Source organism: Nasonia vitripennis, chromosome 3 (genome assembly GCF_009193385.2).
Source record: "Nasonia vitripennis strain AsymCx chromosome 3, Nvit_psr_1.1, whole genome shotgun sequence".
Lineage (NCBI taxonomy): Eukaryota > Metazoa > Arthropoda > Insecta > Hymenoptera > Pteromalidae > Nasonia > Nasonia vitripennis.
In genome coordinates this window covers 14,147,816-14,163,487 of record NC_045759.1, presented here as the reverse complement: position 1 = coordinate 14,163,487, position 15,672 = coordinate 14,147,816, and the positions used below count along the sequence as shown (strand labels likewise).

The 15,672-nt window shown below is 41.8% G+C and overlaps 1 protein-coding gene across 4 annotated transcripts in view; it reads left to right on the top strand.

Moving 5' to 3' along the window:
* The first annotated feature begins 1,019 nt into the window (after window positions 1-1,019).
* LOC100117395 (calcitonin gene-related peptide type 1 receptor) overlaps window positions 1,020-15,672 on the top strand; it is a 167,856-nt gene continuing 153,203 nt past the window's right edge. For 3 of the 4 annotated variants that reach the window (XM_031927682.2, XM_031927686.2, XM_031927685.2), the window contains exon 1: window positions 4,585-5,328. The gene's annotated coding sequence lies outside the window, so the exon portion shown is untranslated. Of the gene's footprint in view, window positions 1,077-4,584; window positions 5,329-15,672 lie in introns of those variants that run through there. The other variant, XM_032598069.1, reaches the window with a different exon arrangement.

The window sequence follows — 15,672 nt, the reverse complement described above, 5'->3', positions numbered from 1 at the left end:
GGAGGTAACGTCGGTTGATTATCGGTGGACGGTACGGTGGAGCGAGCGCGAAGTTTCAAAAGCGATTAATTTTTTTATTTATATGATGGAAAGAACTATGAAGAGCATGCTGAAAGATTTGTGTGTTTATTGTAGGCGATTACTGATTTTTGTAATGATCATTTTATTGTGTCCAGTAAGATTTGAAATGGGTTAAAACTAATGAGGAGTGCATGGTTTTTATTGAACAAAAGCCCTTTTATCTCTATACGACGTATTATTTGATATTTGACGAATTAAGTGACATAAAATGGTGATGCTGAATATTTTCCGAGTTATTTATACTTTCTTATATGCTTTCATTTTTTATTCAAAAAGTGAAAAAAATGGTTTGCTAGCATTCTTTATTTTTCTCGTTGCAACAAAACTGCAAAATATTTCTCTTTGAAAATCGGGAATTCATAAAATATAAAATGCGAGAGAAACATTCTGCACAGTGATACGAAAATATTCCTACAAAATCGAAACTCGCGCTATCGCGAATTCATATCACTTACTTTTATTCTCCTGTGAAAAAAGAGAAAGTGAAAAATCCAGAAGGAAATAGGGAACATAGATCGATGTCAGCAGATTTTACTCGCCCATCTCGCCGAGTCGGAAGCGCAAAACAAAAGAATTATCTCTGCGATTCAGTCCGTCAATCGTGCATACCTATAACTCGTCAGCTGTACTATGTGCATGTGCACGAATAGAGGTATGGTATTCGTGATTTTGGCATTTTTCGCCTGTGGCTGCAATAAAAGTCCGTCAAATCGTACAGTCCACCTTTTTCGCCTTTTAAACTTGATTTAGATTGTTTTTACAGTAAAGTATATTTGAATGCGGGATATAGTTTTCCTTACGTCTGGGAAAGCAGATACGGATCGTTCATGCATATTCTTATGAAACTTGAGTGATTCAGTGTAACTTTTCTTCATTTTATAAATGATAAATGTATATTATAAAGGAACGTTAACTAGACATTGTCTTTTACAGAAGTTGCTGAGAAGATGGGCTTAAGTTTGGAAACAGAACTTGTGGAAACTATAATCGAGATGGTAAGTTTAATAAAATTAATTATTTTTTACAAATCAATTTTCAAATATTTTTATGGAACTGGTAATTTGTCGTTTGCCACTGCATGAACTAGGGCGTAAATTCAATTTTAAAGGATCATAAAGCACTAGTTATTCATTATATCAAAAGAGACCTCGAAAACTGAAATCTATAATACCCTATTCATATGTGACCTATCAGTAGACCGAAGGCTTATTGAAAATTCATGTGGCGGTGATGCGTGAGCGAACAAATTCCTACTATAGATTCATAAAACGTCCCTCGGCATATTCATGTACAACTCTGTGGGTGTATACGTCAAAGGATGCTCCAGTTATTAAAGCTTTCGAAATTCACGATAAAATGAAAACTCTTATAAGTAGCCTACGGGTATCTATGATGAATCCTCTCGGGCAATATGCTATCCCAAGCATTCACCTCTTTTCGCGACATTTATTATTATGGATTTGCAAAAACTGTGTTGAATATTTTCTAAAAAAACAATATTCAAATCAATCCTACATGACATAGATTACTTGCACACACGTGATCCGTGTTACTATATTACAAATATGTGTAGGGTATTCGTAAAAATTCCTTCAGTAGCTTCAATTCTCTTACCTCTACGCGATTGAATAGAACTGAATAGAATTGAATAGAAAGATTAGAACTTTTTTACGAAATCATGATATTTTTACTACTATATATAATATGGCAACGAATTAGAAAATCATATATTGCATGATTACAACTTGAAAAAAAAAATTTAACGAAAAATTCACGTAAGACAATACCATATTGGCGACGTCGTCGCGCCGCACTCGAGCCGACTCTCTCGAAGCCCATTCGAAATTGACTCGTACGGAAGCACTAGCATACATAGAGCGAAAGAGCACAAGCGACCGATTAGCTTTTGGGCGGCATTATACGCGGGTTATATAGCGAAGGATATCGTGCCGCACGCGAATATCGCCCGTCGAACTCCTCGGATACTTACTTTTTCGCGGCCAAATCCCATTATTATACGACTCCGTGAGCTTCTCGATAATGCTCTCCTCTATTCTTTTGCTCTGCGCCGATGATTGAGCGATTGCGCGCGAGGAATACGATGGCTTTCGCTGTGTATGTATTCGGGGTATCGACCCTTTCGATGAGCTTTATGGAGATATGCCGCAGAGGTAATATAGACGATTTGTGGGATAGATTTTAGGATATGTTCAACATTGGAGAAGTTACAGTTAGTGATTGTTCGTAATTACTTTGATTTTCCCACTAGTAAAAATCATTATGTTGACACAATCAATCAATTAATCATCGCGAACCTAAACACCTTCGCCACTAATTCGACAAAGAACACATCAACAAATCCCATTATGTGCACCGCGAGTCAAACAACGCGAAAACATAACAGCGTCAGTGCACTCGAGTTGTCGGCAATATCAAAGACAAAAGGGCTAATTGCAAATCGTCGGGAGAATCCGCACGTGCGCGCGACCGGCCGGACTTTATACATAAATCGCTTATACACGCTGCGCGAGCGTTCTCGCGCCACGGGTTTATGAGTCGCAGCGCGCCACTCACACTGGGCGATTTAACGAAATTGCCACTCGGACGTCGCCGCCGGAGGCCCACTCGGTTATACAGTATATAGCAGCATCATACCGAGTGACGCCTTATCGTCCCGGCGTTGTATATTAAAGCGCGCACCGCTAGTTGCGCACGTTAAAAAAGACAGTAGCCGCAGTAGGGATGCAGGTTTTGTGTCCAGTTTTTGAGATATATTACGTGGGGTGATTCAGAAAAAGGAACGAGGCTGCGGGATGGCTGGGAATAAGTGTTTATTTGGATTTTCATTTTTGTTAGAGAGTTTTTGCGATTTCTTAGGATTTCAACAACGTAGAAAGCTCCACGAACGTGTTGCATTTTATCGATTGACGATCGCTATTTTTGAAAGACTACAGCTGGCCACATTCCAAACGCAAAATAATTTGTAGCTCGAGTTTCAGCAGTGCTTTTAGAATAGTAATTAAATTTCTGTTTCAAACAATTTTAGGCATGAGTTTTAATCGTAAGCTCTTGTCTTCGACGCTGAAGTGCTTTTCAACTAGTGCGTTTTCTTTGATAGTAGAATCTTATAGTGAAAATATAATCTGCAGGCAGAAGCGTTTTCATAAAGCGTCGCATAATTGTCCCTTTTTACTAACATCGATCAATAATATCGTTTGTTTTACGGTTACCCAGCGCCAACACGATTAAAATATATACGTAGCATTCCACTCTATCACTCCATAAATAATTACACACAATTATTGTTTCAATTCTAATGTTTTGCGCTGCATGTTACAAAAAACAAGACTCCCACGCATCCCACGAGTCCAACTCAATCGCGAGAATCTTCCGACTCAGGTTCTCTCGCCTAAAATTAGAGCATTTCCTGTCGAATATCTCATCTCTCTCTACGTGCATAGCACGTTTCGTTCATCTTCTAGGACGACTATTTTCAGATCCAGCAGCGAAACTGCCTCGGCCTCGGATCATCGATTATGACCATTCTTATCGCGCACCAGCTGCATTCTGCATCCTGCGTGTCGGATGCATCGATCCACCTGATGCGAGCTTTGAGTGGTGGGATAGGCTGTGAGCTTTCTACGAGTTTTTGTTAGCGTCGCTGCTGCTGCTGCTGCTGTTGGCGTCAGTGAGATACGAGCGACGCTAATGAGTGTGAGTTGCGGAACGGTGTGAATGAAGCGATGTGAATGATTATTTTTGTTTTTTCATTTCGAAAAAACTGCCCCCGAGACGATCAATCATTTTCGTATTCTCTTAAACAACAATTTATTTTCGATGTTTGTTTACAATCCAGTACCCGCTCGAAAAGCGTCATGTAAAAGAAAAAAGATTGGCGGAGTCGGCCAAGGCGGCCGGTATTAAAACTCGACTTTTCAAACAGTCTGGCAAAAACTCTGGCTCCACACATGTTTCCGTAATAAATTAGCAACACTGTTGCCACAGGTGGACCATTAAATCTGGATTAAGCTCGCGGATTCTCCATACTTTTTATATTGTTTCCTTTTTCATTGACGCACGCGCGTTGTGTATAACTATTTCGACGAATCCGAAAAAGTATAGTCGGCTTTATTTGTCCGTTGCCAGTTCGAAAGTTTAACGAACCGGCTGGGGAAAGTCGAATGCAGTTTCAATGCGCTTCTATCGTAAATAAGTTGATTAAAAAAGTATAGTAAACACTCGCAAAGAAAACTTTTCCAAAACCAAAATGTCCATTTTCAAAAGCTGCACATCTCCCACTCGAAACTCCGCAAAATTTCGCGATAACCTAAAAAACCCAAAGCTTCACACACATCCCTTGGCCGCAACACACCGGCTCGAGCTGGCGAGCTTGCGCCCTCAAGTCAACGCGCGGCACACAGACGTGTTTAAGAGTGCGCGCGCGCAGACTGACGACGGCTCTCTCGCGGGCTTTGCGCCAACGTGTTATCGGAACGCGAACTCAGTAGCAGGCCGCGCGCTCAGCAGCCCGCATGTGTCTTAGCACGCGCCGTCCTGCTCCGCTCTTACCTTCGCGATTTTCAGTTACAATCGTCCTAATCAAATTTCCGTATACGTCACAATACAAAGTATACGCACAAAAGATTCGATGCCTGTATGCTGAAGGGGATTTTGAAAAAAAAATTCGAACGACGTAAAGAAAGCTCGACGAGCGAGTAGCGCGCGTAGACGTAGAGAAGATAGAGTTGATACATCGTAGAATAGAAGTGGGTCGCAGCCGCAGCATCATCATCATCCGTACAGACCGAGCGGTAATGACGACGGCGTTATGTGTGCCGGACGCGGCCGCGTTATCTCGCTGACATTGACACTACCCCGCACGGCGTATCTTTTCGAAGGAAACCATTCCGAAACTCGGTACACAAACGCCTAGTGTGCCGGAGAGAGAATCTCTTCTCCGCAGCCAGTGCGGGATCTACAGGTGTCACGGCTTGCGCCTTATTCTCCGAGATAAAGAAGCTCACGGCATGACTGCTGTTCCGTGGAGTAGTTGCGATTAATTAGAGCCGCGATTAATTAATCGTGAACAAGAGTGCGCGCGTGTCTCGTTAATTAACGGGTGCCAGGAGAAGAAGGAGGGAGAGAGAGAGAGAGAGAGAGAGAGAGAGAGAGAGAGAGAGAGAGAGAGAGAGAGATCGTTGCGGCCCGAAGGAACCTGCTGGAAGACGAGGAGCGACGATCACGCAGGTAGGGATGTCTTGTAATTGTAAAGTTGCCGAGCGAGATTTCTGAGCAGCGCGCGGTTCTGCTGTATAGCCGAGTTTAACTTTGGCCGCGGAGCTGTAAAAGTGTTTTTATTTTTCATCTCGCACTGTGCTGTTATCGTGGCTTCTTTAACTTTCTGAAAGCCCCGTAAGTGCGGAGGTGGTTTTTGATGCCGACATTTTTTTCGTAATAATTTTTTTACGAACGCGCAGCGAAATTGCTTCTAAAGCGGCCGGGTTGTGTGTTGCGAAATTAAGCGTTTCGACCTGGAGTTCGACAGTTTTGGGAGGTATTCGGACGATGCGATGAATGTCGTATCGGGATCGGATAAAATGCGCGAAATGTGAAAAGCTACCGAAACTTTATATGGAACGATGTCAGCGTTTTGGCGTTTATGAGCAAATTTTTGCGTTGTACGTAGGCTCCAGTATGCTTTGTGAAATGCTTTGAATTTTTGTCGTTTACGTGAAAATGCAGGTATGGCGTTGGCTAAAATCATCTCGTGTTTTTAACTTAACGAAATACTGTTTGTGTAAACAAGAAAGAAAGTTTATACGAGTGAAACACTAGATCATCTGCTCCGGAGTTTATCGTAATTTTATCGGCTCGGAATAGTAAAACTTGTTTCGCGGATCAATTTTTATACTGCTTAGGTGTAGGGAAATTGAGAAATTACGAGCGAAGAAGGGATGATAGGGTAGTTTACGGCAGCTTAATGCGATGCTGACATTACGCCATTATTTCACGATCGATTTCTTGCTCCGAATTATTATCGAGCCTCTTAATACCTTTCTATACAGCGAAGGCTATTTCGAAGTTTTAATTTATTTCGGATTACAATTTTTTCACGTATTTTCATACGCGAAGCTTCATCTCACGCCAATCTCAATGTTCAGACTTTGATCACTTTTTGAATTTTTGTTTGATTTACGTACCCTGATGATGGGCTGCTGTCTCGAACATTTATTCTCATGAAGAAATTTTCAAAACAGGTGCATTCTTTACGAACTTTATGACTTTCACCATGATGAATTTTTTTTTCGCTCTTTCGTTTCAAACGATATAATTTTGCTCCACAACAAAATGTGCTTCCTGTTTCAAACAAAAGAAGTCTTTATATTACCAGGCTTTATTAAAACGAAAGCATATACAGAACAAACCACTCCAACAAAAATGAATTAGACAATCGCTCTTCTTCAAAGAATCCTATTACACTACCTTAAAAAGTAGCAGAAAAAATATCAATCGTCATGAATGCGTTATGCACGCTACAAAGTATACGTAAGCCTTACACGCGATTGTCTACGCTCTACACACGGCACATTCCAATCGGTTCAATGGCCATTGCACCCCGCGATACATCATGCATATACAGCTCGTAGTACTGCTCGCTAGAAACAACGAAGCCTATTCTCTCTCCCTGTCTTCTGTCTCTGTAGTCTTTCTTAAAACGTATACGAGCCTGTATGGGTTTACGGATCGGCTCACTACGTGGCTCAGCGCGTGAATTATAGAGAAGTTCTCGATTTGAATAAGCACCGCGCGTTTGCGGCGAGACTCGAAATTTACGGCCCCGCGAAAGCGAGACAGAGAGTGAGAGAGAGAGAGAGAGAGAGAGAGAGAGAGAGCCTATATCAGCCGTTCGATATCGCGAGCTGATAAATTCATTCACTCGCGGCGCGAGAGTGAGATAGAACGAGAGGAAAATTGCAATTCCGAGCACTGAAAGGGTACTTTTTTTAATTGCTTCGTCGGGAGGGTCGGCTCTGCTGATTGGTCTTTTATTTTTTTTTCACTGAAACGTGATGGACGGCTGCGAGTTTGGGAGTACGCGCGTGTGTGCTTGAAAAATTGAGCCTTGTCGTGCCTTTCTTATAACGAATGATTTATTTTTATATGTTTATGTGAGCAATAATTTTTCCAGATGTATGATTCGCGTACGCAATTAATAAGATTATAATTATGCGATTTTCTTGATTTTGGATTTCAGTATTAGCGTTCACTACATCTGCATATTTGCATTAGCTGTGCAATGCATTACTCCATTATTTGTCGGCTTATGCAGTTATGTAGTATAACGAATTTACAATCGAATGTTTACCGTTAATATTACCATGCATGTTTAATCAGAAGTAATAAACTACATGAATAATACATGTTTAAATTGAAATTTAAATTGAAAAGACTAATCTGGACCTATTATCAAAAGTAACCGCAAAAAAATCATAATTACGTGGCAAAAAACTAAAATAACATCGCAAGTGCAAATTATTACCTTTCACTTGATACGCACCCTGCAGCAGCGTGTAATTTTAAATGGAAAATGCTCTGGAGATGAAAAACTACGAACAAAATAAAAAAAATTCATCCGCTTACTCCAGTGAAAAGTTGAGGAAAACGCGGTCAAAGCAGATGAAATTACACGAGGATGCATGGGGCAAAGAGTAGCTAGTTTTTTCACTCAATAAAGTATTTACGCCTGCTTTTTATCATTCTCACGTTAGTTACTCGCGTATCCAATTTATTATAAAAAAATACTGCTTTATAAAACGTCAAAGGTAACCACCACACGTTCCTTTTACTACGCACTGTACAAAGCATTCTTTCTCTGAGCTCATTAACAAAAACGAAAGTTGTTGTCTTCCATATAGAAGTTATACTTGTACGAAAACACCGCAATTCCAATAAAATGTGCGTCTGCAACTCGTGACAGTAGCAGTAGCAGCATCTCATCAAGCTCAGAGCGTTAAACCAACGCGTCATCGGTATAATCGGCGTGAACGCACACACATACCGTATTTCGTATCAACTGGCCCTCGACAGCGAAGCTTCGCGGTGTCCATTCAGCTGTTGCTGGACGAACGTCGATTCGCACTCGATGATGGACTCACTCGCGCGTCGGCAAACGTTGTGTTTGAACGAAAGCCGCGTAAACTGCTTATTCGACGGAAGCGCGAGAGTTTGCTATTCTTGACGCGCTTTATGCATGTGCGGTCGTATGGAAAAGGTATATCTAACATTTTATGAGCGTTTATATTGGCGAAAACGACAAGGGAGATTGATGCTGCATAGGAATGCGCTATATGCTGGGTCAGAATTCGCGATAATAGAAAAAAAAAGAAGAAGAAGAAAAGAAGGAGTATGAATGTTAAATGATGCCTCGGTTTTAATGGGAAGTTATATTCGCTTGCCAAAAACTTGCGCCATTAAGCACAGCTGGATGTGCTTTAAAAAGTTTCAAGACGAATGAGGACTTCATTTGTATGCGTTTAAGTAGTTGCAGGCCGAGTGCCGCCAGACACGAGAGGTATAAAGAACGGTGCTCTACATTTTGAAATAACCAGGAATTATCGATCAATGTATCTGCTTAATCATCCAAGTTAGTCGTCGAACCGCGTAATCAATTCTGAAAAGTTAAAAGCGCGTTATTTACTATCTCGAGAAGTTCGTATAACGTTTTAAAGTTTTTGACACTGGAGAAATGTTGGTAAGAAGGTTAAAAGCTGCGAAATGTATGCTCTCGAACTAAACATTTTGACAACCCCCCTCCCCATAACTCAAGTGTTTGATTCCAGTTTCCTCGAAATTTTAATGCTGAGTATTTTGCACGGTTCAATACCCGACCCTTATTTCACAACAAATCTTCGATATATCAATTAAGCTATCGTTACAATTGGTCACTAATAGGTTACATATTGTTAATCTACCCACTGCTATCCAATTACGTCATTAGTCATCTCGCAATCAGTTACCTAAATCATCAATTAAACCCCATTTCTCAAAAGAATATTACCCCCGAAATATAGGTCAATCGCACCCTCACGCGCACGAGCTTACCTCTAGAATTACCAGTACACGTCCAAACACTTTATCCTCCGCGTATGAATACAAATGTTCATTTACATAATTCGCAATAGATTTCTCGTAACATCCCCCCAGGTATAAATGATCTATACGCCTTTGGGCGGTTTGGTCCGCTGCTCTCCTATTTGTCAGCTGGTAAACTTCCGGCGACGACGAAGTGTCATACTAGAGAGTATAATACGCTCGCACTAGCTCCTGAGGATTTACGTGAATTAATTACACGGCTCGTTGAGGTGGCAGTCGCGGCGTCCGCCCCGCCAGCTGTGTATAAGTACTACTGTCGCGAAACGAGTGCCCCGCAAGAGAGACACCTGCGGATAATTATGACGGGCGTTTAAGACCGCCCGGGCTCTTGATGAAATTCGAAATTGTAAATGAATCGTGCAAAGGTTGAAAGGGTTGAAATTGAAAATTTGTCATTATTTTTAATCAGATTAAAGTCTTCCTTATTCGACAAAATTTAAGGCCGACTTGAGTAGTTCGAAGGAAAAAGTAAATCCCTCCAGGAGCTGATTCAAAGGAGGGTTCGATAATGTGGACTTATCCTTTATTCTCAACGATGTTTGTGAATATCGCAGCTGGCGCAGTGCGATTCTGTCTGGCTTGAAGTTTGCCAAACTAATTTTGCATTACCCGGAACGAATTTCATTTAAACTTGCCGATGCGAACTTATTTCCATCTTCGACGACATTTCCCTGCCGTCTATGTATGGAATCGGAACTTTTTCTAATTCGGCAAAACTAATAATGAAGCTTCTCGTTTTATTCCCGGCTTTTTTCTTTATTTCCCTAGGCTCCAATCAATCCGTTTGCGTAGCCAGTAAAAGAGGTGAGTATAGCAACAAAGTCGTTTTATTAGCTACAGCGCACACACGCGCGTGTGTGTGCCGGTAGGTTCCTATATAAATTCCAAAGATCCGCTTGGCAAGCAGGATTTCGTCCGTTTGGCCAGATGTCTTTTCCGCAAGTGGAGACTTTGCCCGGCAGTTTAAACTTCCCTAAAGCCACCCTTCTGCCTTTCAACGCAATTTATACACACTTTGCTTCTCCTCCGACTTGTCCCGACCTTTTTTTATCTCTTCTTATCGCTCTGTTTATTCGTCCTTTATTTATTTCGTCCCTTTCTCGCTTCCCGGAATATTGCATTTCCTCCGTGTGCTTTCGAGCTTAAAGGATACTCTGATAGAAAGATTATCTGCAAGTAAGGATGTGTGACACCTAACGCGCGAGCGTTATCGGGTCTATTTTATTGAAATCGAAGATAAACTTGTAAGTCGATAAATTACGACGCTGTGAGCAAAATCTTTTACGGACTTTTTAATTTTAATTTTGAACTTCAATGAAAATCCATTAAAATATCGAGTGTCGTGGAATCGAAAAGTTTATTAAAGTATCAGAGAAACGTGATTTTACATTGAACGATCTCCATCATCGCCAACCCTCCGGAATTCCCAAAAGCGAAATCACGCATAAATTCCATCATAGGCCCGCTGCAGAAGAATCAATTTTCACACTCGCACCAGCGCAAAAAACGCCCTTCCCCAACTGCAGTCCTCCTCGAGTCTGAGAATCAATCGTTCCGCTGTAGCAAAGAAAGAAAAACAACGATTCCAAGCGAATCCGCGGGTCTCATCCGGAAGAAGAGAAAAAAAAAGTCGAGCCAGTTGTTCAGACTGTTCCGCGACTCGGAAAATGAGGAGGGAGGCGTAAACGTCGCCCCGCGCTCTTGGTCTGGCCAAGTGTGAAACGCCAGATTAGGTTTGGGCTGCGTCGCCCCGAGCTATATGGATGCTTGTATACACACCATATACTATATCTGCGAGGAGGGATGCATAGTCGTATCGCTGCGAAGATACTGCGGCAAGATTCGAAAGGGAGGGGGATGAGGTATTGGCTGGGATTGAATTTTAGCCTGGCATTTTCGGGACGGGGAGATTTTTCATGAGTTAGTGAGCTTATTGAGGTTTGAAAGATTTCAGCTATTATCCCCGAGTTCGAAAGCCGAGCCGTAAAAATGTTGATACACAAAATTGTGTATCCCCCAATCGAAACGTGTCTCGTCCCCGAAATCAGCGAAATTAACGCCGCACGTAACGGATATTGTTCTCCTCGAACTCCCGATTCACAAACAACTGCACATAAGCCGCGGCTGCTCTATTCGTAGCCGCGGGAAGCTTTGCCTCGTGTATCCGTCTTAAACGGGAAACAGTCTATAGAAAGAGACCGCACCAACCGCGAGCGAGAGCACAGGAAAGAGAGCGTGAAACAGGCGCGGAGTAAAGCGAGACCGTCTATAGCTGGAACAGCGGCGAAAGCGAACGCGGCACATAGAGAGAGAGAGAGAGAGAGAGAGAGAGAGAGAGAGAGAGAGAGAGAGAGGGAGAGAGAGAGAAGGAGAGGAAAAGAGAACTAACGTGTTTCTTGAACTTAATCTTCGCCGCCGGTGGGTATAACACATGTATTACGCGCGTAGCGTTTTAGCGAAGCAGATTTATCGCGCCCGGGGTTAGACCCTGCTTGACGTTTGTTCTAATTAGTTATGAAGGATTTCGCGTCTGTATTTTCCGAGCGAAGCAAGAAGATAGATTGCGAGTCGCTCTGGGACCTGGTATGATGCATTAAATTATGATTGAGTTTTCGATCGAGAATGTCAAAGAGTCAGAGTTGGCTCGTTTAGTTGGGTAAAGATCTCTGCTAATATTTTTAGACGTTCGAATTAACTCTACTTGTTTTTATTACATTTAATCTGACTAAATAGATTCGAACTGCCTTTGATAACTACAGATAAAGAAAATAATGGAAAAAGAGAAACGATAAAGTTAGTTTATTAAAATAAAAGTCCCTAACCAAACATTACCAGCAGTGTCGCTAGCAAACGACGCTTTTTTCGCGCGGACAGCGCGGAAGCTACTCTGGCTGCGCGCGCGCGACTTGCAAAGATAATAAATACGCTTTTCCAATAACAGCGAAAAAAAGTCGCGACATCTGCGACGCTTCCGATGTATACACACACAGACAAATCGTAAAAATTGCCATCTGTCGAGGCGAGTCTGCCGCTGTTGCTTCTATACACTGTGCGTCGTCTGATCAAAGAAAGAGCAGCGAAAAAACGAGGAAAAATCCAGCGCGAGACACGTCCTGACGATGAGCACGTTTCCCATATTCCTTTTGCTTCCTCGTTTCCTTTCGATCGAAACCGTACGTTTGTTTCTTTATGCGGGGCGAAAATTTCCGCGAAATCTCTCTTCTGATTCCTTCGCTTCTCGTATTCTTATTCCGAGAGAGTACTAGTACGTATTTCACCGACTGAAAAGCATATTTATTTTCAGTGTGACTAGCCTTTTCGGCACAGTATCTGCCCAGCAAAGATAGGTGGCGCAAAGGCTGCTTTCTATACTTCCCTCACCTTAATTGTATGCGCGTACACTGCATATAAAGGAGTGCGTTGTCTATTCTAAAAAAATCTGTTCGGACTGTTTATACTATAACTGCCTGTGTTACATTCTTCAAGAGTATTCATCGTATTTTATTAGCTTATTATTAAGATATTGGAGAAAATATATAAAGTTTGAAAAAAAAACGCTACATTTTCGGGTAAACTTTCTTTTTGTTCTAAAAAGCATGTAGATGACGAAAGAAACAGTGTGTCAATATTGGTATCCAGAACACCAATTGAAACAGAACAACTCTTTCTACTATGCCAACATATCCACACAGCTCTAATACAGCTTTCTCGCTCTTTTTTCCATTTTCCGGCCAACAGGCTCGCACATATCGTCCGCTTACATCGACGAACTCCACGGTGGCGGTGGCGATCCGCAAGCCTCACCCCTTTGGCGCCGACGTTGCCGCGATCGATGGTTCACTTTTAAGTCCGCCGCATCGACAAGCGGTTATTCGCTCGTGTGTGCCCTGCAGTTGAAAATTTATGCGCCGTCATATAAGACGCCGCCGCTGAGCGAGAATTACGCACGCGCTCGATTATCAAGGAAGTGGCGGCGTGCAGGCTTCTTTTTAAATGTTGCTCTAGTGCCCCGGGTGTTGAGGATTAGCTGGAGAATTGCTAACTATTGATTTTTCTCGATTTAAGAATGATAATCGAGTTCAGTGGAAGCAGTATAATGGAGCGACTGTTTTTTCCCTTTTTAATTAAGGATACTAGAGTGCGTTGCACCCTAGACCACTAATTTATTCTTTTATCGACGGTTACTCATATATTCATCGCACCTTTTTTTGTATTTATCGCGAGCCTCGAATTAGCTTCGCGATCTCGAGATAAGACGTAGGGGCGGGGAATGACGCGATGTTTCGCACATCGTTTAGAGGGTTTAATTACCGACACTACTTTCTCTTCTTTTCTCTCCTTCGTCTCTTCTTCTCTTTTTATTTAAGTAATCAAAGAATACGAGTAGGTGTGCCCGTGCGCGGAAAGTAGGTTTATTGTGCTGCTGGATGATGATGTGGGTTCATTCTCGTCGAATGAGATACGGGCTTGTTCTTTTAATTTTGTGAACTCTCTATACCTAAGGGTGTAACTTTTACTCTGTTACTTGCACTTCTAATGCTAGAATGAAATTCGACTTCAAAAAGTACAAGTCTGGAGCTCGTTCAAGTTTAGTAAGTAATAACTACTCAGAGAAACTTAGGAATAAATATGAATGTTGAATAATGGTAAAAGGCATGCAAATATTTTTTACTTTTAGCGGGCGATTAAACGGATGCGAAGCCATTAGGGAAGAAACCCAAGCGTTTCCGGCCACAGGCTAAATCCCTCAAGCCTCGATCAATCAGTCAGTATACAAGACGAGATACCCACATCCATATGAAAAATTCCCTAAGTCGTCCTGCCCGTCCGATCAATATTCCGCGAGGCTTACCTGTCACAAAACCAATACTTTCTTCCGCATTCTTTTGGATGAATGAACGAAAGTGGAGATAAAATTTTTGCGATAAATATTCAAATCTGGGTCTTGATGATCATCGAATAACTTTGTTTTTATTATTGTAATACCGCTTAAAATGAATATTTTGTCAACAACTCGTTTAAGCTAAGTTTGCAAACTCAAAACACACGCTTTCAAGTAAAAACTGGAATCTCCAACTTTTAATACGAATCTTTGGACTCCAACGTATCAACTTTTAAACTAAATAGAATTCATCCCTCAAGGCTTTTCTCTTCACCATTCACTGCACACTGTTTTAGCTCCTTAAATCCCATTCCACGGAATCATCCCATTTTAAACTGATCAAACCGGCTCCTCACTTATCTCACTGCAACGCCGAACGGGAAACCCTCTTGATAATACGATGCAAGAAGACGACGCGTCTCCGAAATATTCTCTTTTCCTCTATTTTTCACAGCTGGCGAACACGACGCATCAGCTTCCGTCGGCGAAATTTATTATCGTGAAAGAAAGAAAGAGAGCGGGAGCGCTCTGTACGTCCTTGAGCTACGCGTAACGAGCTAACAAGAGGGATGAGCCGACGGTGATTTCAAGGAGCAAAAAAGTTTTATAGAGCTGCTTTCAGCTACCGCTGTGTCTTCTTCTTTTTCGTTACATTCTAAGCGCCATATTTCGCTAAGATGAAATCATTAGGGTCATGTACTTTCGTTGCGAAGATCCTTTTACGCGTGGGAGTCTGTAGACATATACATAAGAGTGTGACGTGTTCAGGAACGTAATCAGAGGTTCTAATTTTTCAAGCAATCAATCTTCTTCGAATAACGCTAAAACCTGATTAAATAAATTAAAATCACTGTCGTAGCCGATAACTAACCACAGCAGAGTAAAAAAGTTAAAATTAATAAAGAAATATGGGCTGCCGACTTTATCAGAGTGATTAATATTCACTTCTCAAATTATTTCAGCAAGTCTGGATGGCAATTTGCCAGACCGGAAACTCTCGCGCCGCGTTTAACGCGATTTTTCAGTCTCCTGATAACAACTGTGTATAATCAAGCGTATACGTTACAGCAGTGAACCAGTTTTTAGCTCTAAATAAAGTGTAAGAGCCTCTGGGGGCCGCGCACGGCAGAAATCCGCGCCCTGAAAGCAGAACCTACGAGAGACTGGCGGTGCTAGTAGATAGTGCCAGAAGCGGAAAGTTCCCCGAGCCTTTCTAGAAAAGTTGTTGGAAGCCGGAATGAAAAAAGAGTATGACACGGTGGACAGAAAAATCAGATCGAAACTTTTGCAGATCGATCCTGAAAAGTACGCGGAAGAGCTTTCTATTGACATGATTTACAATTCCGCTGCTTGCAGCCATCGGATTGGCTTTGAATATTTGAAGGCTGACCTATCCGAGGCATTATCTACTGTCCGATGTGATCTGATGAGGGATGATTCGATTAAATATTTATAGACTAGTTGTTCCGTTGAAAAATGCGAAAATAGAGCGAGAATCATAATAGATTGTGATTCAAATAAAAAGGATGATTATAATTCTAGTTTAGCATAACGTT